Genomic DNA, 20,586 nt, shown 5'->3' with positions numbered 1-20,586 from the left:
CCTTGCCAAATTTCTCCACACCGCCACTCTCCTAAACCTCATCTACAACAAGGAGGAGTGCATGGTTATCACGAACCACTTAGCCATCCTCGGCTATGTGGTCGAGAACGGAGTTCTGGGGCCCGATCCCGACCGCATGCGCCCCCTCATGGAGCTCCCTCTCCCCCACTGCCCCAAGGCCCTCAAACGCTGCCTGGGGTTCTTTTCATACTACGCCCAGTAGGTATAAGCGAGAATTCCGCACCTTTGGGGAGGCCCGACGCCAGAGTGGTTGACGCCACTCCAATACGCCGGGACCCCCCGCCCTGCCGGGGAGGGGAGAATCCTGCCCATAGTTCATCCCACATGAGCGAGGAGGCAGTAGCCCCCTATCAGGATAGTCACCTGGAACATAAGGGGAGTCAACTGCCCAGTGAAAAGATCCAGAGTACTCACCCATCTAAGAAATATGAAGGCAGACATAATCTTCCTTCAAGAGATGCACCTGAGAGAGCAGGACCAACTGCGGGTAAGAAAGAGCTGGGTGGGACAGACCTACCATTCCTGTTACGGGACGAGGGCCAGCAGGGTGGCAATACTGATCAACAAATGGACGATGTTTAGGGCGACAAAGACGGTTATGGAAACGGGGGGTGGGGGGAACGGGGAAAACCTCAAGCATGGCAAGGGAACTCTGTCACTTTGTGGAACAGATGGGAGCGGTGGACCCCTGGAGGGGAGAAGCAGTTTTCCTTCTCCCCAGTACACAACGTATGCACCAGAATTTACTTCTTTGTGGTCAGGAAAACGATGCTTCCGGGGATAGACAAAGTGGAATACTCCGCAATTGTGATATCAGACCACGCTCTACACTACATGGGCGTGAGGCTGGAGACGGGCAGGGCCCAACGCACCACATGGAGGTTGGATGTTGCCCTACCAGCTGACAAGGCCTTCAATGAAAATATATCGCGGGTCATAGCAGAGTACACGGAGAACAACAAGAACGGGGAGGTTTCCCTCTCCACATTCTGGGAAGCGCTAAAGGACATACTAAGAGGGGAAATCATCGCTTTTAAAGCGCGAAGAGATAGGGAGGAAAGGGCGGCTAGGCAGCAGCTGGTCGACTCCATACTGGAGGTAGACCGTAAATACTCCGAGACCCCAACCGTAGAGCTCCTGGCGGAGAGGAAAGAACTACAAAGGAGCTTTGACCTGCTCTCCACCAGGAAAGCAGTGCATCAACTCCGCCAGGCACGTGGGACCCTATACAAACACGGAGACAAAGCCAGCCGCCTGCTGGCACACCAGCTGAGAAAGCAGGCAGCCACCAGAGAAATTGCAAAGTCAGGGATACTGGAGGCACATTAGAAACAGAACCAGAAAAGATCAACAAAGCCTTCAGGGCCTTTTACCAAGGGCTGTACACCTCAGAGCCCCCAATGGGGGAGCCTGGGATGAACCGGTTCCTTGATGGACTGGACATACCAGTTGTGGGAGAGGGCAGAAAACGGGATCTGGAAGCACCACTAGCACTGGGAGAGATCATGGACAGCATTAGCTCCATGCAGGCGGGGAAGGCGCCGGGACCGGACGGGTTCCTGGCGGGCTTCGACAAAAAATTTGCGACAGCGCTGGCCCCGCACCTGCGGGAGATGTTCACAGACTCGCTAGCTAGGGTCACACTGCCACCTACGCTAACACAGGACTCAATCTCGCTGATACCAAAGAAAGACAAAGACTAACAGAATGTGGGTCATACAGACCCATATCTCTGCTGAATGCAGATGCCAAGATACTGGTCAAGATTCTAGCCAAAAGGCTAGAAGACTGCGTGCCAGAGGTGGCCGCAGAGGACCAGACAGGCTTTGTTAAACATAGACAGCTTACTTTGAACATTAGGCGCCTGCTGAACGTGATAATGACCCCATCCGGGGAGAGAACACCGGAGGTGATCGTCTCCCTAGATGCAGAAAAGGCCTTCGACAGAGTCGAATGGAAATACCTCATAGAGGTACTGGAGCGGTTTGGGCTTGGAACAGGATTCACTTCCTGGGTAAAACCCCTATACAACGTTCCCATGGCGAGCATTCGGACAAACAACAGCAACGCCCGATACTTCCAGCTGCACAGGGCACCAGACAAGGATGCCCACTGTCCCTGCTGCTGTTCGCTCCAGTGATCGAGCCACTAGCACTTTGCGCTCAGAGATGCAAAAAGCTGGAGGGGGATCCGAAGGGGCGGCAGAGAGCACAGAGTCTCACTCTATGCAGATGACCTGCTCCTCTACATTTCGGACCCACAAAGCAGCATGGATGGAATCATCGTGCTCCTGAAAGAGTTTGGCGCCTTCTCGGGCTACAAATTCAATATGTGAAAAAGCGAGATCCTCCCGGTAGGGGGGGGGGGGGGGGGGGGGGGGGGGGCAGCACTAACGGGACTGCCGTTTAAACAAGCCCGACACAAATTCCGCTACCTGGGGATCAAAATAGCCCATGACTGGAAAGGGATCCACAAATGGAACCTCACCAGTCTGACAGAGGAAGTAAAGAAGGACCTGCAAAGATGGAACACACTCCCACTCTGCCTCGCGGGGAGAGTCCAGACGATCAAATGAACGTGCTGCCCAGGTACCTCTTCCTATTCAGATCCATCCCGATCTACATCCCCAAAGTGGTGGGGATGATGGTGGAGCCATGCCTGAAAGTGGCGGTCTTCGGGGTTTCAGACCAGCCAGATCTATTCCTGGGGAGGAGGGCAGACGCCCTTGCCTTTGCCTCCCTGATCACCCGCTGTAGAATCCTGTTTGGCTGGCGGTCAGCAGCACCACCCAAAGCTGCAGACTGGCTGTCCGACCTCTCGAAATCTCTCCAAATGGAGAAAATCAAATTCGCCATCCGAGGGTCAGACAACGGCTTCCACAGAACGTGGGACCCTATGTGGTCCACTGGTGCTGGCCGATGTAGGTCGTTGACCTTCTCGCTGCACTGCTGGCCAGTTCTCCTGGTCACACTGCCCAAGCTGACTGCCACCGCCACCTCATCCCAGGCAGAACTGGCTGCCTTGTGTCTCACCCTCCTGGCCTCCCCCACACCCAGGAGCCTCCCCAGGTCAGCATCCCCGAACCTTGGGGCTGGGTCCTGGGCGCCATTGTTGTGAGCTGGCTGGGTTGACTGAGCAAGTGCAGCGTAAGTGCTGCTCGACCTTATAGCAGGGGGGCTGGCGAGCGCAATCCCAGTGAATCAGCCCATTAAATGGACCAATTAACATTGAATAGCGTTGCTGGGCTCGCTGGGCCGAGTACCAGGAAGCTTGCAATTCCTGCTCACCACCACACTTAGGAACTTTTCAGGAGAATTGCACCCTAAGTGTTGACACCAGGACAGAATTGGTGGACTTCTAGGACAGTAAAATTGGCGCTGGTCCCAGATTAATTCCGGAATTGTTAATGGGCTAGCATAGGCACCACATGGAACACGAGCGATTCCCATGCAAAATGGTGTCCGATTCACTGGGATGGGGATTACCACTTTAGAGGCTAACAAGCAGCAGCCACATATTAGTACTCCACTCCCCACACACAGTCATTTCAGCCAACAAGACGGCACTGCAGCATGCCCATCCCATTGATGGGTAAGCTAGGGTGGTGGCTTGGGGGGGTCACCCATTTGACTCCACAGCTTCTTCCCCTACTAGACTCCTTAACGACTCCCCTTTCGACTGATCTGTTCCCTGTAAGAACACTGCTCACGATGCCTTATGCTGCTCTTGCTCATGTATTTGCTTTGTTTGGCCCTTGTTCTGCACTGTAACCAATCACTGTTTGTTGATGTACCACTGTCAATGTACTCTGGATTATTCTTTTGTCTACTGTGTACGTTCCCTTGACCGCAGAAAAATACTTTTTACTGTACTTCGCTACATGTGACAATAAATATCAATCAATCAATCATCCCTCAGGAGACTCCATACTGAATGATTTCCCTGAAAGTTTCCAAGGGTTTGGTACATTACCATACACGTACAAGACAATAAGCGATCAATAATAATATTAAAGGAAGATGCGAAACCTGTGATTTATGCACAGAGACATGTGCCAGCACCATTAAGGGATAAACTACAGGCAGAGCTAGAGAGAATGACTGCTTTTGGTGTCATTAAGCGTATTGGAGTCCTCACAGACTGGGTTAATTTGATGGTATATGTCAAGAAGCGCGATAAAGAACCTCCACACTGGATGACCTGCATTGATGGTGTCACCCTCAGAGAAAAACCCAAAAAGGTACCCAACGTTACAGAAAAAGATGTAAAAAAAGAGAGTCAAAGACAAAGTCTATTGCCCGGGTATCCTCCAGGATATCGATACCATGGTACGAAACTGCACACGGTGCAGGAGAGTGACCGTCTGCATACAGTGCAGCAAGCAAACAAAAGGCACACGGAGCAAACTACTTCAGTTCCAAGTATTGGAGAATTCAGCTCATCAAGAAGCAGAGAAGCAACCACTCTTTAAGTAAAAAGAGGGAGGCAAAGGAGAGATTTCAAGCCAAATCTGCAACGAGGTTTGCCAATGAGTCTACGAAAGGCCTCAAACCACTGTGATACAACCACCAGAAGAAGCATGTAACATTCCCAAAACACCTGAAGAACAGACGGAACAAATACAACAAGAGGATGACACATCAATACATGAAGAACAGCAAACTCAAGCAACAAACACTAAAGAAAATGAAGAACCTTTGAAGGTTCAGCCAACACTATCAAAGGTCTATAAGAATAAGGTGCAAGCTGGAAAGACTGAACTTTTAATAGACTGTAAAATATTTTGAACTTGTGAAGTTATGCATATCATGGTGAAATGTAAAACATAGTCCAACGCATGTAAATAATTTCATTTTCCAAAGGAAAGGGATGTGATGATGGGCGAAATTCTCCGACCCCACGCAGGGTCGGAGAATAGGCGGGAAGCGGCGTTATTTCCGCTCCCGCAGGTTTTGTAATTCTCCCGCCGGTCAAAAACCGGCGTTGTGCAAATCCCGCCGGCAGCCTCTGAAAACAGCTGGGGCCGGCGGGATTTCATTTTTTAAAAAAATTACCTTAAATCTCCGGCCCGGATGGGCCGAAGTCCCGCCGCTGGGAGGCCTTCTCCCGCCGCCGAGGTTTAAACCACCTCTAAAACGGCGGGCTCAGCGGCGCGAGCGGGCCCCCGGGGTCCTGGGGGGGCGGGGGGGCGATCGGACCCGGGGGGGTGCCCCCACGGAGGCCTGGCCTGCGATCGGGGCCCCCCGCTCACTCTGCGGGGCAGTGCCGTGGGGGCACTCTTTCTCCTTCCGCTCCGCCACGGCCTCCGCCATGGCGGACGCGGAGGAGAACCCCGCATCGCGCATGCGCCGGCAGTGACGTCAGCGGCCAGCTGCCGCTGACGTCACTGCCGGCGCATGCGCCGACCGCCGAAAGCCTTTCGGCCAGCCCCGCTTCCGACGGCGCCGGGTGTTTGCGCCGGTCTTCTGGTGCAAACTGCTCCGGCGCGGGGCTGGCCTCCAAAGGTGGGGAGAATTCCCCACCTTTGGGGAGGCGCGACCCCTGAGTGGTTGGCGCCACTCCCCTACGCCGGCACCCTCCGTCACGCCGGGTAGGGGAGAATCCAGCCCGATATGTGTAAAACAGTTCTGCACATAATATTATGCATGACCTCAGACCACTAGGTGGCAGTGTAAATCTACCAGGAGACCATGTGGCAGAGGAGTTGAGAGTCGATTGTGCAAAGGGAGAGACGTATTTTGCAGTAGCTCTACAATAGTCAATTAGTGTTAGTAGTTTATTATTTTATTTATTCTAGTTACCTTTATCAAATAGTTGTTTGACGATAAATTATTCAAACTAGACGTTCGGTAGTTCATCATTTACTTCAGGCAGTCTACAGAAGATGACATCGGAGGCGGAGCATCGCGGGAGCCACAGAGAATATTATGTCAGGCCCGCTAATGATATATCAACGGTGTTTACTGTACGTGCGGAGTAGAACGCATTGACTCTGCTGTCGAAGCACCGGTAGATCGGGGACGACCTACCCAACCGTGTTTCTAATTCTGGCGTTGGCCGATGGGCAATCCGACCCATGTCTCCCCTGAAGAAAACACAAATCTGGCTTGAAGTGGAATTTTGTATCCAGTTCTGTGCACCACACCGTAGGAGGATGTGAAGGCGTGTGCAGAAAAGATCATGAGAATGAATCATTTACAAGGATATTTTATAGAATATGAGGCTGTTCTTCTTGGAGAAGAAAATATTAAGTAAAGAATAGATAGAGCTGTTCAAAATCATAAGGGGTCTGGACAGAGCAGATTGAGGAAAACTATTTCCATTGATGGAAGTGTGAGAATCAGAGGGCACCAATTTCAGGTGGTAGGCAAAAGAACCAAAGGCAACATGAGGAAAATCTTTTTGATTTAACAGAAAAAAGAATGCAGGACAATGCTGAAAAGGTAGGAAGGTGGATTGAGTTGTTTTCAAAGAGGGCTAGCACTCTGGCGTGACTGGCTAAACGACCACTCCCTGTGCTGTAACCATATTGTGATTTGCTGATTCATGTGATAAGTCATTTCTACGAACTTGGAGAAAGTAAACGTCTGTCAATTCCCATTGCTGAGCATTTCTGCTGCAATTTGTTCAACTGTCCTTGATGGTCTGTATTTTATTAAGGTTTGGTGTTAATCAGCCGCAAAAAATGCGTTCTTTATAAATAATGTGAGCTCTTCAAATAGAGAAGTAATGTGGGTGCAGTATTTCATTAAATCAAGGTTTTCAAGTGTTGCTGTGATGACATGCACACATTCAAAGCTCTTAGATAGGGAATTGTGCACGAATTGCAATGAATGGTGAAACATTAATAACGCTGTGTAACATGCAAAAAAAAATCACTGGCATTTATAATGGGAACAATTGTGTCAAAATTAATATCAGTGTTTAATTTACAACCTCTTTAGCAAGTTAATTATCCAAGATATTGTATGAGACAGAGGGACCACATTACAAGCGTTCATGTGATGAAGGAAAGTGCAAAAAAGAAGTCTGTTGAATCCTTGGGCAAGGAGAACATCTCCTATCCACATTGTTTATATTATATGATTTTGTACTTGACCATGACACAGTGAACTGATTGTGTCCATCTTTTTCTTTGCAATCGATGTTAGGAAAGCAGGCTTTGTTCAACATTCCCACTGAGAAGCTTGCAGATGGACTTATTCTCAATCGTACCTTATGTGTTGAAGGTTCCTTTTCGGGGTTTTCTTTTTCAATGGGCGCAATTATAAAGGAAGAAAGCCATTAAAAGTGCTTTTAATTTGAATCACTGATACAATATATAAAACACAAACTACATAACTGAATGAATGCATCAGTTGAATAGGTCTTAAATCCTTTTGAACAAACTAATTGAAAAATGACGACGTAAGATGATAAAAGGAAAATCATTCTTGTTTTTCCAATAAAAATTTTGACTTGCAGGATGACAGTTCTGATTAATTGAAATGTAGCCACCACCACAATCTAATCCCAGAATGTTGTACGTGCATTTTAGTTTTTAGATTTCAGTGGAGATTTTCCTTTTCAAAGCTAAAACCAACTTCATTTACAGAACAGAAACATCCCAGTCACTGGTATTCAGTAAGCTTCTGAAGCAGCTTGAATTAGTAGTGCCGTATTTTGTTGTTAAAGGTCGTTCATTTGTTTGGAACAAAAGTAAAGTCCTTGAAAACTAACATTGCATGTCACATTTCTAATGTGCAGGGAATAGACAGTGGCTGCCTGTGTAGCACAAAATGCATGAGTGCTGTGCAGGCCCTTACAATAGCCTAAATGTGCAGAGGTGGCAGCAAGTTTAAATTTGAATGAAAAACAGCAATATTAATTTGTCCGATGTCACGCACACAAAAGGGAGATAAACTAAACAAAATAATACCCTAGCCATCAAGAATGGAAATATTCAGCAGGGCAGGCTGTAAAAGAAAGAAAGAGAGTTAACATTTCAGGGCTGTGACCTTTCACCAGTCGGTGCTACACATGTCAGCACTGTGTGAATGAAAACACTACAAATTTGAGACGAGACGTGCAAGATAATAGATCCATGCAAGGGTGGAAAAAGAAAATGCATTGGAGGAAAGAAACTTACCTCTTCAGATCAGAGTTCCAAAAGGAAGGACCTCCACTCGCTCTTCTCAACCCAGACTCATCTTCCTGCTGTGCAGCTCGATATGTACACCTGGTGGATCGCCCAGTGCAGGAAAGAATCTCCAGTGTTGCTCCAGTAGGTGAAGGACCATATGGTATCTGTCACAGAAAGGGTTAATGTACCGCCCACAGTGTGATGTAAAGAGAGACATTACCTGAGACTAGAGAATTGTGAACTGGCCAGAGACCTGTTTAGAAGCAAGCAGAAGCAAGCATGGAGTTAACTCATAGCTTAGGCTATACAGATATAGATAGTTATGTGTTCTTAATAAACACTTCTGTTGGGATCTTCTACTGCCCCCCCCCCCCCCCCCCCCCCCCCCCCCCGCCCCACTTCCCCCAATCCCGGTTTGTTTTCCCGTGGTGGAGGCAGCTCGCCATTGACTGCCGGCGGGATCCTACAATCCTATAAAAGTCGATAGCCATTTGTGTTATTTGCCGGCCGTGCTGCCAGGGATACCCACCACAGGAAGTCACTTTCGGCAGGACCGGAAAATCTGTTCCTTAATATTCAACCATACAAGACTCAGAATCTCTTGTGAGGCCAACTGAACATACAAAATGGTGGCAGCTCATGGTAAAACCCAGGACCCCAAAGAAGCTGGAGTAGAAATTCGAAAGCTGGAAAATTGAAGGCTGAGCGTTCTGACCTGACTGAAAGCACATGAAGTGAAGACATAGAGGGAGATCACCTGATTTAAGCTCCATTGCAGAATTGGAAGCAGAAGGGCAGAAGAATCTGCATCGTGCATCTGAGAACTCCGCACGATTTCATGGGGCTCAATTGTGAATACTCACTAGTTATGTTCCTTGGTCAGACCTTGGTGGGAGACCTGGTTAGGTACCAATAACATTTCATTTAAAAAAGATGACATTTGAGATTCAAGATGCTGACTAAATGAATAAAGCCACAAGATTTCACGGGTTTTGAACAAACGAGAGTAGACTTTTCAGTGCGGAAAGATAAAGCAATTTATCATATCTATCTTATGCTCTAACATTCAGGGTAAATATGAAGTCCAGTAAACTGTCACTGTTTGCGACTTCTTTCACAAAATTGTTTACCTGTGCGAAAGGGTTTATCCAGCCGATAACCCATTAGTCCCGAAATATTTTCAGAAATTAGTAAGGTTTCTATTGAGGTTAATTTTACAATACCTGTTTATCATTGTGTGCATGTGTGGAGGGTTAAAAGTAAATTGAGTTTCTTTATGAAGTGTGAATAAGCTCAAAGCTAAACTGCTGAATGACATCCCAGCACTGCAACAGAATTATATGTTAGGAAGAGTTAAGACTAATTACATATTGTGGTAATGGATTTTTTGTTTATGGTGACTGCATGCAAGGACATGCTTTTTTATGTATAGGGTGTAAATTTGAGGGATGTCACTGCTCAAGAGAAAGAAGTAAAGAGTTGGAGAGGTTTCCATAACTGGAAGAGCAAATCTCAGATGCACAGCAGGCAAGAAATTTTGTGAGGTGTAGATCCTATCTAATCCACTCCCATTATAGTGTATGTTTGTTTTTCGCGATTTCACCCTTTAAGATTTCTCGGGATTGTAATCCCCTTGAATGGTAGGACTTTACTGTATATGTGAATGAACAGGTAAACTGATCAGATGCAACAAACTACACAATAGATGACAGATATGCCCAGAGGCAGGTAGTATTGAGGAAGCAGGTGGACTGCAGAATGACATGGACAGGCTAGGAGAATGGGTAAAGAAGTGGCAGATAGAATACAATACTTGGGAACGTGCATGTTCAGTCAGCAGATCGGAAGGCGAATGCAATATTATCATTCATGTCGAGGGGGCTAGAATACAAGAGCAGGGATTTACTTCTGAGGCTGCATATGGCTATGATCAGACCCCATTTGGAGTATTGTGAGCAGTTTTGGGCCCCATATCTAAGGAAGGATGTGTTGGCCTTGGAAAAGGTCCAGAGGAGGTTCACAAGATTGAAGAGCTGGTCGTATGAGGAATGGTTGAGAACTCTGGGTCTGTACTCGTTAGAGTTTAGAAGGTTGAGGGGTATCTTAGAACATTACAGCGCAGTACGGGCCCTTCGGCCCTCGATGTTGCGCCGACCTGTGAAACCATCTGAAGCCTATCTGACCTACACTATTCCATTTTCATCCATATGTCTATCCAGTGACCACTTAAATGCCCTTAAAGTTGGCGAGTCTACTACTGTTGCAGGCAGGGCATTCCACACCCCTACACCTCTCTGAGTAAAGAAACTGCCTCTGACATCTGTCCTATATCTACTACCCCTCAATTTAAAGCTATGTCCCCTCGTGTTGGTCATCACCATCCGAGGAATGAGACTCTCACTGTCCACCCTATCTAACCCTCTGACTCTCTTATATGTCTCTATTAAGTCACCTCTCAGCCTTCTCCTCTCTAACGAAAACAACCTCAAGTCCCTGAGCCTTTCCTCGTAAGACCTTCCCTCCATACCAGGCAACATCCTAGTAAATCTCCTCTGAACTCTTTCCAAAGCTTCCACATCCTTCCTATAATGTGGTGACCAGAACTGCACGCAGTACTCCAGGAGCGGCTGCACCAGAGTTATGTACAGCTGCAGCATGATCTTGTGGCTCCGAAACTTAATCCCCCTACTGATAAAGGCTAGCACACCATATGCCTTCTCAACAGCCCTATTAACCTGGGTGGCAACTTTCAGGGATTTCTGTACCAGGATGCCGAGATCTCTCTGTTCATCTACACTACCAAGAATCTTGCCATTAGCCCAGTACTCTGCATTCCTGTTACTCCTTCCAAAGTGAACCACCTCACACTTTTCCGCATTAAACTCCATCTGCCACCTCTCAGCCCAGCTCTGCAGCTTATCTATGTCCCTCTGTATCCTATAACATCCTTCAGCACTATCCACAACTCCACCGACCTTCGTGTCATCTGCAAATTTACTAACCCATCCTTCTACACCCTCTTCTAGGTCATTTATAAAAATGACAAACAGCAGTGGCCCCAAAACAGATCCTTGCGGTACACCACTAGTAACTGAACTCAGCTAGCCAATTTACTGATCCAAACCGCTAAATCACCTTCAATCCCATACTTCCTTATTTTCTGCAATAGCCTACTGTGTGGAACCTTATCAAATGCCTTACTGAAATCCATATACACCACATCAATCGCTTTACCCTCATCCACCTGTTTGGTCACCTTCTCAAAAAACTCAATAAGGTTTGTGAGGCATGACCTACCCTTCACAAAACCATGTTGTCTATCGCTAATCAACTTGTTCTTTTCAAGATGATTATAAACCCTATCTCTTATAACCTTTTCCAACATTTTACCCATAACCGAAGTAAGGCTCACAGGTCTATAATTACCAGGGTTATCTCTACTCCCCTTCTTGAACAAGGGGACAACATTTGCTATCCTCCAGTCTTCCGGCACTATTCCTGTCGACAAAGACGACATAAATATCAAGGACAAAGGCTCTGCAATCTCCTCCCTGGCTTCCCAGAGAATCCTAGGATAAATCCCATCTGGGCCAGGGGACTTATCTATTTTTATACTTTCCAAAATTGCTAACACCTCCTCCTTGTGAACCTCAATTCCATCTAGTCTGGTCGACTGAACCTGAGTATTCTCCTCGACAACATTGTCTTTCTCCAGTGTAAACACTGACGAAGAATATCCATTTAACGCTTCCCCTATCTCCTCTGATTCCACACACAACTTTCCACTACTATCCTTGATTGGCCCTATCTTATCGAAACTTATAGGGTACTGCGAGGCCTGGATAGAGTGAACGTGGAGAGGATGTTTCCACTTGTAGGAAAAACCAGAACCAGAGGACACAATCTCAGACTAAAAGGATGATCCTTTAAAACAGAGATGAGGAGGAATTTCTTCAGCCAGAGGGTGGTGAAACTGTGGAACTCTTTGCTGCAGAAGGCTGTGGAGGCCAAATTACTGAGTGTCTTTAAGACCGCGATAGATAGTTTCTTAATTAATAAGGGGATCAGGGGTTATGGGGAGAAGGCAGGAGAATGGGGATGAAAAAAAGACAGCCATGATTGAATGGCGGAGCAGACCCAATGGTCCGGATGGCCTACTTCTGCTCCTATGTCTTATGGTCTTATGGTCTGTGGTAGTATGACCAGGGAGATTACGGTACCTTAGAACCAAGCTGCCATTGGTGCAGAAGACTCGCTGCCCATTGGCTTAGGCAAGCCATGTGCCTCTCTGCCAATTGGCTGTGGCCAGTCATGTGACTCCCCGCCGATTGGCTGAGAGGTTGGTAGCTCCGCCTACAAGGCAGGGTATAAGAACCCGTATCGGCTGGCAGTCGACCTTTCTGTGTACGTCCACTGCCGGGCACACATCTAGCTTATTAAAGCCTGGTGTTTGGAACTACTTCACGACTCGAGTCCAATTGATGGTGCATCAATTTAATACGCCAGAATTTGAAATGGAGCTAAGGATCAAGCCAGAATGCCTCTGCATCAGCCCGCATGCTGCAAACGCGTCAGCAACTTTTAAACATTGGCTGGCATGTTTCAACAGTTACCTCAACACTGCAAAAAACCGCCCGACAAGGGAACAGAAACTCCACATCCTCCACTCGTGCGTGGGCACCGCCGTCTACTCGCTGATAGAGGACGAACTGGACTATGATGCCGCTATGGATCTGCTAAAAGGACATTTCATCAGGCCAGTGAATCAGGTCTACGCACGGCACCTCCTGGCAACAAGGCAACAATTCCCTGGTGAGTCCCTCGACGAATTTTATCGGGCATTCGTTGTCCTGGGAAGAAATTGCACCTGCCCGCAAGTCACTGCGGCTGAACACACCGAACTCTTGATCAGGGACGCCTTCGTTGCGGGCACGCAGTCATCCCCAGATACGCCAGAGGCTTCGAGAAAAGGACACTCTAAGTCTCGCTGAGGCCCGGACCCTCGCATCCTCCTTGGAGGTCGCTGACCGCAACGCCCACGTGTACGCCCCCAGCCGTGCGGCAGCCCCTTGGGCAGCATGGCACGCAACCCCCCTCACCCCGCCGACTCTGACCCCCCCAGATCTGCGCTGCGGGCCCCCGCTGCTACTTTTGCGGTCAGGCCATGCACTCCCGCCCGCGCTGCCCGGCCCGCACCGCAATCTGCAAAAGCCGCGGCATGAAGGGCCACTTTGCGGCCGTCTGCCAATCAAAGTCGGTTGCTGCCACCCCGGACAGCGACCGCGGATCTCCCCCCCCGCACTCCTCTAGGGCCCCGTGCGGCCCGCGGACCTCACTGCCTCCACCCCCCACCGCCACGAGTGATTCCCGGACGCTGCCATTTTGGGCCCCCGACGTCACGTGCGACCCCCGAGCGCCGCCATCTTGTTCACCGCCCATCACTTGCGGCCGACGGGTGCCGCCATCTTGGATCGGCACGGAGGACCCCGCAGGCGACTACTCAGTAGCAGATGACGACTCTGAATTCCTGCCATGACTCGCCTCGGTGACGCTGGATCAATCACGGCCCGCACGCTTTCCACGGCAACCACACAGATCCACCTCTCAACGGTCATGAGACGAGCTGCCTACTGGACTCCAGGAGCACAGAGAGCTTCGTCCACCCCGACATGGTAAGACGCTGCGCACTCCCCGTTCACCCAGCAAAGCACAAAATCGCTCTGGCCTCTGGTTCGCACTCAGTCCAAATCACCGGGTGCTGCGTAGCGGACCTCACGGTCCAGGGGAGGGTTTTTAAGAACTATAAATTCCTCGTCCTTCCCCGCCTCTGCGTACTGGCACTTCTTGGATTGGATTTTCAGTTCAACCTGCAGAGCTTGACCTTTAAATTTGGCGGCCCTATTCCCCCCCCTTACTGTTTGCAGCCTTGCGTCCCTCAAGGTCGACCCCCCTTCCCTGTTTGCAAACCTAACCCCGGATTGCAAACCCGTCGCCACCAGGAGCAGACGGTACAGCGCACAGGACTGGACCTTCATCAGGTCCGAGGTCCAAAGGCTTCTGAAGGAAGGGGTCATAGAGGCTAGCAACAGCCCCTGGCGAGCACAAGTGCTGGTGGTTAAGACTGAGGAGAAAAACTGTATGGTCATCGATTACAGTGAGACCATCAACAGGTTTACGCAGCTGGACGCGTATCCTCTCCCCCGTATCTCCGATCTAGTTAACAGGATCGCGCAATATAAAGTCATTTCCACGGTGGACCTTAAGTCCACCTCCCGCCAGCTCCCCATCCGCGCGAGAGACCGAAAGTACACTGCGTTCGAAGTGGATGGGCGACTCTATCACTTTTTAAGGGTTCCATTCGGTGTCACAAATGGGGTCTCGGTCTTCCAAAGGGAGATGGACCGAATGGTTGACTAATATGGTTTACGGGCAACCTTCCCGTATCTCGACAATGTCACCATCTGTGGCCATGACTAGGAGGACCACGACATCAACCTCTGAAAATTCTTCCGTACCACAAAACTCCTTAACCTCACATACAATAAGGATAAGTGCGTGTTCAGCACCGACCGTCTAGCCATCCTCGGCTACGTGGTGCGTAACGGAATGATAGGCCCCGATCCCGAACGCATGCGCTCCCTAATGGAACTCCCTCTCCCCAACTCCCTCAAAGCCCTCAAACGCTGTCTGGGCTTCTTTTCCTATTACGCCCAGTGGGTCCCTAACTACCCGACAAAGCCCGCCCGCTCATCCAGTCCAACACATTCCCCCTGTCGATGGAGACTCGCCAGGCCTTTAGCCACATCAAAGCGGATATCGCAAAGGCCACGATGCGTGCTATCGACGAGTCCCTCCCATTCCAGGTCGAGAGCGACGCGTCTGACGTAGCTCTGGCGGCCACCCTCAACCAAGCGGGCAGACCCGTGGCCTTCTTCTCCCGGACCCTCCACGCTTCCGAAATCCGCCATTCCTCGGTGGAAAAGGAGGCACAGGCCATCGTAGAAGCTGTGCGACATTGGAGGCACTATCTGGCCGGCAGGAGGTTTACCCTCCTCACAGACTAACGGTCAGTAGCCTTCATGTTCGATAATGCACAGAGGGGCAAGATCAAGAACGACAAGATCTTGCGGTGGCGGATCAAGTTGTCCACTTACAACTATGATATCTTGTATCGTCCTGGGAAGTTCAACGAGCCTCCAGATGCCCTGCCCCGCGGTACCTGCGCCAACACACAGGTGGACTGCCTCCGCACCCTCCACACGGACCTCTGCCATCCAGGGGCCACCCGCTTCTTTCATTTCATTAAGACCCGCAACCTGCTCTACCCCATCGAGGAGGTCAGGACTGTGACCCGGGAATGCCACGTTTGCACGGAGAGTGCAAACCGCACTTTTACCGCCCCGAGCAAGCGCTTCTGATAAAGGCTTCCCGCCCCTTTGAACGTCTCAGCATGGACTTCAAAGGTCCCCTCCCCTCCAACAACCGCAACACGTATTTCCTGAACGTGATTGACGAGTACTCCCGCTTCCCGTTCGCCATCCTCTGCCCCAACATGACCACGACAAAAATTATCAAAGCCCTCCACTCCATTTTCTCCCTGTTCGGTTACCCTGCGTACATCCACAGCGACCGGGGGTCCTCCTTTATGAGCGACGAGCTGCGTCAATTCCTGCTCAGCAGTGGCATCGCCTCTAGCAGGACGACCAGTTATAACCCCCGGGGTAACGGTCAGGTCGAGAGGGAAAACGGTACGGTCTGGAAGACCGTCCTACTGGCCCTGCGGTCCAGGTGTCTCCCAGTCTCCCACTGGCAAGAGGTCCTCCCAAACGCCCTCCACTCTATTCGGTCTCTCCTCTCTACTGCCAAGAATCAAACACCTCACGAACGCCTTCTTGTTTTCCCGAGGAAGTCTTCCTCAGGGACCCCACTCCCGACCTGGCTGGCCACCCCCGGGCCCATCTTGCTGCGGAAGCACGTGCGGGTGCACAAGTCCGACCCATTGGTTGAAAGATTCCAGTTACTCCACGCGAATCCGCAGTATGCGTATGTGGAGTATCCCGACGGACGACAGGACACGGTCTCCCTTCGGGACCTGGCACCCGCCGGAGTGCGGCCACACCCCCCAGCACCAGCACCCTCCCCCCAACCGCCCCCAGCGCCCCCGCAACCCAGCGCACAGGAATCCCCTCCCCCGGCCCGGTTACCGCTAGCTCCGACCAGGGGTACGGACATAGCACCACGACCGCCGCTCCCGGAGTCACGGACGACCACCGCTCCAATGTCACCGGCACCGCTGCGCAGGTCCAGCACGACGTCGAAGGCACCCATCCGGCTGATCGAGTCAATTTGATGGACTTTATGGACTCTTATGTTCTGCACATGTTCCTGGCCTGTTTCTTTTTCAGTTTTTATTGTTGTCCTTCTGTACACTGTATGCAGTGATTGTGCTTTCTTACACGTTCGTCGCGGGCTAGCGGGCAGCCATAGTTACCTCGGTGCTGCTTGAAATATCTCTAGTCATACTACCAGTCTTATGGGGCACCCCCCATCTATCTCTCTCCCGTCTCTCCCCCCCCCCCCCGCTTCTTTCTCAACGAGGGGTGAATGTGGTAGTATGACTAGGGGGATTATAGTACCTCAGAACCAAGCTGCCATTGGTGCAGAAGACTCGCTGCCCATTGGCCCAGGCAAGTCATGTGTCTCTCTGACATTTGGCTGTGACCAGTCATGTGACTCCCCGCCGATTGGCTGAGGTTGGTAGCTCTGCCTACAAGGCGGGGTATAAGAACCCGTACCGGCTGGCAGTCGGCCTTTCTCTGTACGTCCACTGCCAGGCACACATCTAGCATATTAAAGCCTGTTGTTTGGAATTACTTCACGACTCGAGTCCAATCATGGTCTTAAAAGACATTCCATGGAATTCTCAACCACCCACCCAAATGTCTGTCACATTGTAAGTCAATCAATCTGACTAAAATTTTGCCTTTCTCACGAGGATTTCCAATCTCCAGATCTGAAGATCTCACCTTGGAATTCTCTACAAACATCGCTCCCACCTGGACAGCTTCAACAATGACCCACCTCAAAGGATTTCAATCTCCTTTTCCTTGGATCTCTCAGCACACTCAAGCTTCACATTCCAGCACAATTTCAGATCTTCGACGATGTCAAACAGAACGTCACTGCTCCAATGAAGTACCGTTGCCACAACGACCTGTACCATGGAGTCACCAACCTTCGGCTGCCTTCTCCGATCGTCAGGGCTCCTTTCATGCTGACTTTGCTCAAAGTTTGCTTCCTGCAGTTGTTTATTTAAAAATTCGGAGCCTGTGGTTTTGCTTGTTATTTTTTAATATCTTTCTGCGCCTTCGACCTGTTCCCATTCCCTGGTTTGGGACCTCATCCCTGTTCTGTTACCCTCTTGAGTTCTGCTTTCTGGATCACACTCACTGTACTTGCACTCTGTATCATCTGACTTGCCCCATCGCACCATTTTGTCTTTACCCTTCTGCACAGGAAGAGAGGGCTGGTCCCCGGCCTGAATTGCCTGCCCTCTTCACAGAGCTGGCTTGTCCAATTTGTTTGGTCACACCAGCCAAATCATCAGATAATTGCCACTATAGCTTGAGTGGAAGATACACAGGAAAATGACCAGTGACAGAAGAATGAGTCCCAACCCCAGGTTCCAACTGTTGCTGTCACACCGGATATACATTGAAGCCTCCAGCCAATGTGTAAAGTTGGAAGGTGATAATGTTGGAAGGAATCATTAACTCATCAGAGCACAACTGAGGCATGGAGACACACTGAAGAAGACAGTGTTGCAATAAAAGACAAATTGCAGGGTGAGCCCACTGATGAGGAACATGGAAATGACAGGGAGAAATAACTTTGACCTTGGGCAGTCAACCAATTTTAAAATAGCTTTATTCCTTATTGTCCATCCAAGACTGGATATAATTAAGTAAATCTTGACTTTGAATGATGGCCTACATCAAAGGATGATACCAATTTTAATTTCCATTGTCTCGTTATCAAGGCATTTTACACTATTGCACAAAGTCACGATCTGCTACAATATTGTTATAACCTGCCTGCTTACCACTGGCTGGGGCCTAATGGCAACCCCACAATCCTTTGGGAGTATGGGCTTCCTCAAGAGGGGGGGGCGGAGAAATAATGAGCAGATTCCCTGCATGAACAAAGCTGGCCAGTTTGGAACCAGCTAGAGAGGAGTGAGCAGTAAGGGAGTTGCTGTTATTGTATATATGTGTTATTGTAAGTAAATGTAATTTCTTTCTATCCTTCAACTTGTGCTGGATTCTTGGTGTCCCTCACAAAACTGGCGACGAGGGTTAAAGTGGATAGCTGTCTACGCTGCTGAAGCCACCTCCCTGGATTTTTGTTGGATACAGGTTGGAAGTTGTTTTTCTATTACACCATGCCTCTGTATGGATGTTTGGATGCATTTTGATGCTGCGCTGGAAAGTTGGAACCAGTACGCACAACGGATGCGTTACTATTTCCAGGCAAACAATGTCCCGAAAACGAGTGCCAGGTGGTCATTTTGCTCACCGCCTGCGGCCCGCACACTTTTGCGGTGATTAGGAGCCTTACGTACCCAGCTGTGCTTGACACCAAGGAGTTTGATAAACTTGTGAACTTAGTGGGGCAAATTATTTACCCAACCCGTCGACGGCGTTGCTGAGAGGATCCCAGAAGAATCCCTTGCAGAGGTTCTCTCCAGGATACGCAGGATTGCGGAGTACTGTGACTATGGTGAGACCTTGTCAGAAATGTTACACAACCATTTGGTTTGCGGTATTAATAATGCGGCCACCCAGAGAAAGTTGTTAGCTGAGCCAACATTGACTTTTCATCAGGCCATTCAAATAGTATTGTCCCGAGAGAGCACAGAACGGGGAGTGCAGGAGCTACAGGGAATGGAGGTGCACGCCTTGGGCGCAGCCCCTTCCGTCCAAAAGCGTCTGCTCGCACCTCTGTGCTGCCTTTGGACGTTCCTCCCCGAAGGGAGCCTTCTCCAGGACCACTGGATGAGGAGCCATGTCCGTGTCGGACTTGTGGGCGCCGACCCCATCGCAGACGCCGATCCTGAGGGCGCCAGAGGCGCCGTCGTTCTGACAGAAACGGGCCAGCCCAGGGGCGGTATCTTCTATTTGAATGAACCTGCGGCGTCTATTCCCGAGGACGTGGAGACGGAGGATGACTGCCTGCAGCTGAATTGTGTGGCAGCTTCCCGTGTGACCAGTACGGGTCAATGGTCACCCACTTGAGATGGAGTTGGACACTGGCACAGCGGTCTCCGTGATCACCCAGAGGCTATTCGATCACATCAAGCAGGGTATACAGACCCTTACATTAACCGACACACAGGCCAGGTTGACCACCTACACAGGGGAACCAATGGACATTGCAGGAACTATGATGACCCTTGTTTATGGGTGCCAGGAGGGGCATTTCCCACTTATCGTGGTGCGCGGCCACGGGCCCAGCCTGTTGGGTCAGGACTGGTTGCGCCATTTGCGGCTGCAGTGGCAGCACATCCTCCAAACAGTTTCTGGAGGGTTGACTGAGGTGCCAGGACGGTACCCAGATGTATTCCTGCCCGGTTTGTGGAAAATAAAAGGGGCCGTAGCCTGTATCCAAGTCGAACCAGGAGCCATGCCGTGCTATTTCCAGGCGCACCCAGTGCCTTACGCCTTGGTCGAGAAGGTAGAAGGGGAGCTCACTCATTTGGAGACCTTGCGTATTATCAGGCCCGTCTGTTTCGCTGACTGAGCAGCACCAATTGTACCTGTAATGAAGCCAGATGCCACAGTTTACTTGTGCGGCGACTATAAAGTTTCAGTGAATATGGCTTCCTGGCTCGACCGATATCCAATGCCCTTGCATAGAGGATCTCTACGCGAAGCTTGCAGGAGTAATCGCATTCACGAAATTAGATATGATTCACGTCTACCTACAGTTGGAGCTGGACCCTGCCTCCCGGCCATATGTCACGATTAATACACACCAGGGCCTGTATGATACACGGTTGCCCTTTAGGATATCCTCTGCCTGCGCTATTTTTCAATGCGTCATGGAGGGCATCTTGAGAGGTTTACCGCTTGTCGCTGTCCACTTAGATGACATTTTGATTACAGGGACGTCGGAGCAGGAACATTTGGAAAATTTGGAGGCTGTCCTAAGACACGTTTCAGAGACTGGAGTCCATTTACGCGTCTTTCAGGTGAAGGAGTAGTCTACCTGGGTTAGCACCCTGTCGCAGAGGAGGTGCACACAATTCAACAGGCCTCTGCCCCGACTGACACTTTGGATCTTCGTTCTTCTCTCGGCCGTGTACACTATTACGGGAAGTTCCTCCCCAATCTGGCAACGATACTGGTACCGTTGCACCCCCTGCTAAAGAAGAATCACACCTG

The sequence above is a fragment of the Scyliorhinus canicula genome, chromosome 6 (assembly GCF_902713615.1).
Source record: "Scyliorhinus canicula chromosome 6, sScyCan1.1, whole genome shotgun sequence".
Classification (NCBI taxonomy): domain Eukaryota; kingdom Metazoa; phylum Chordata; class Chondrichthyes; order Carcharhiniformes; family Scyliorhinidae; genus Scyliorhinus; species Scyliorhinus canicula.
The sequence above is the reverse complement of the archived record's forward strand: the minus strand, read 5'-3'. Positions refer to the sequence as shown.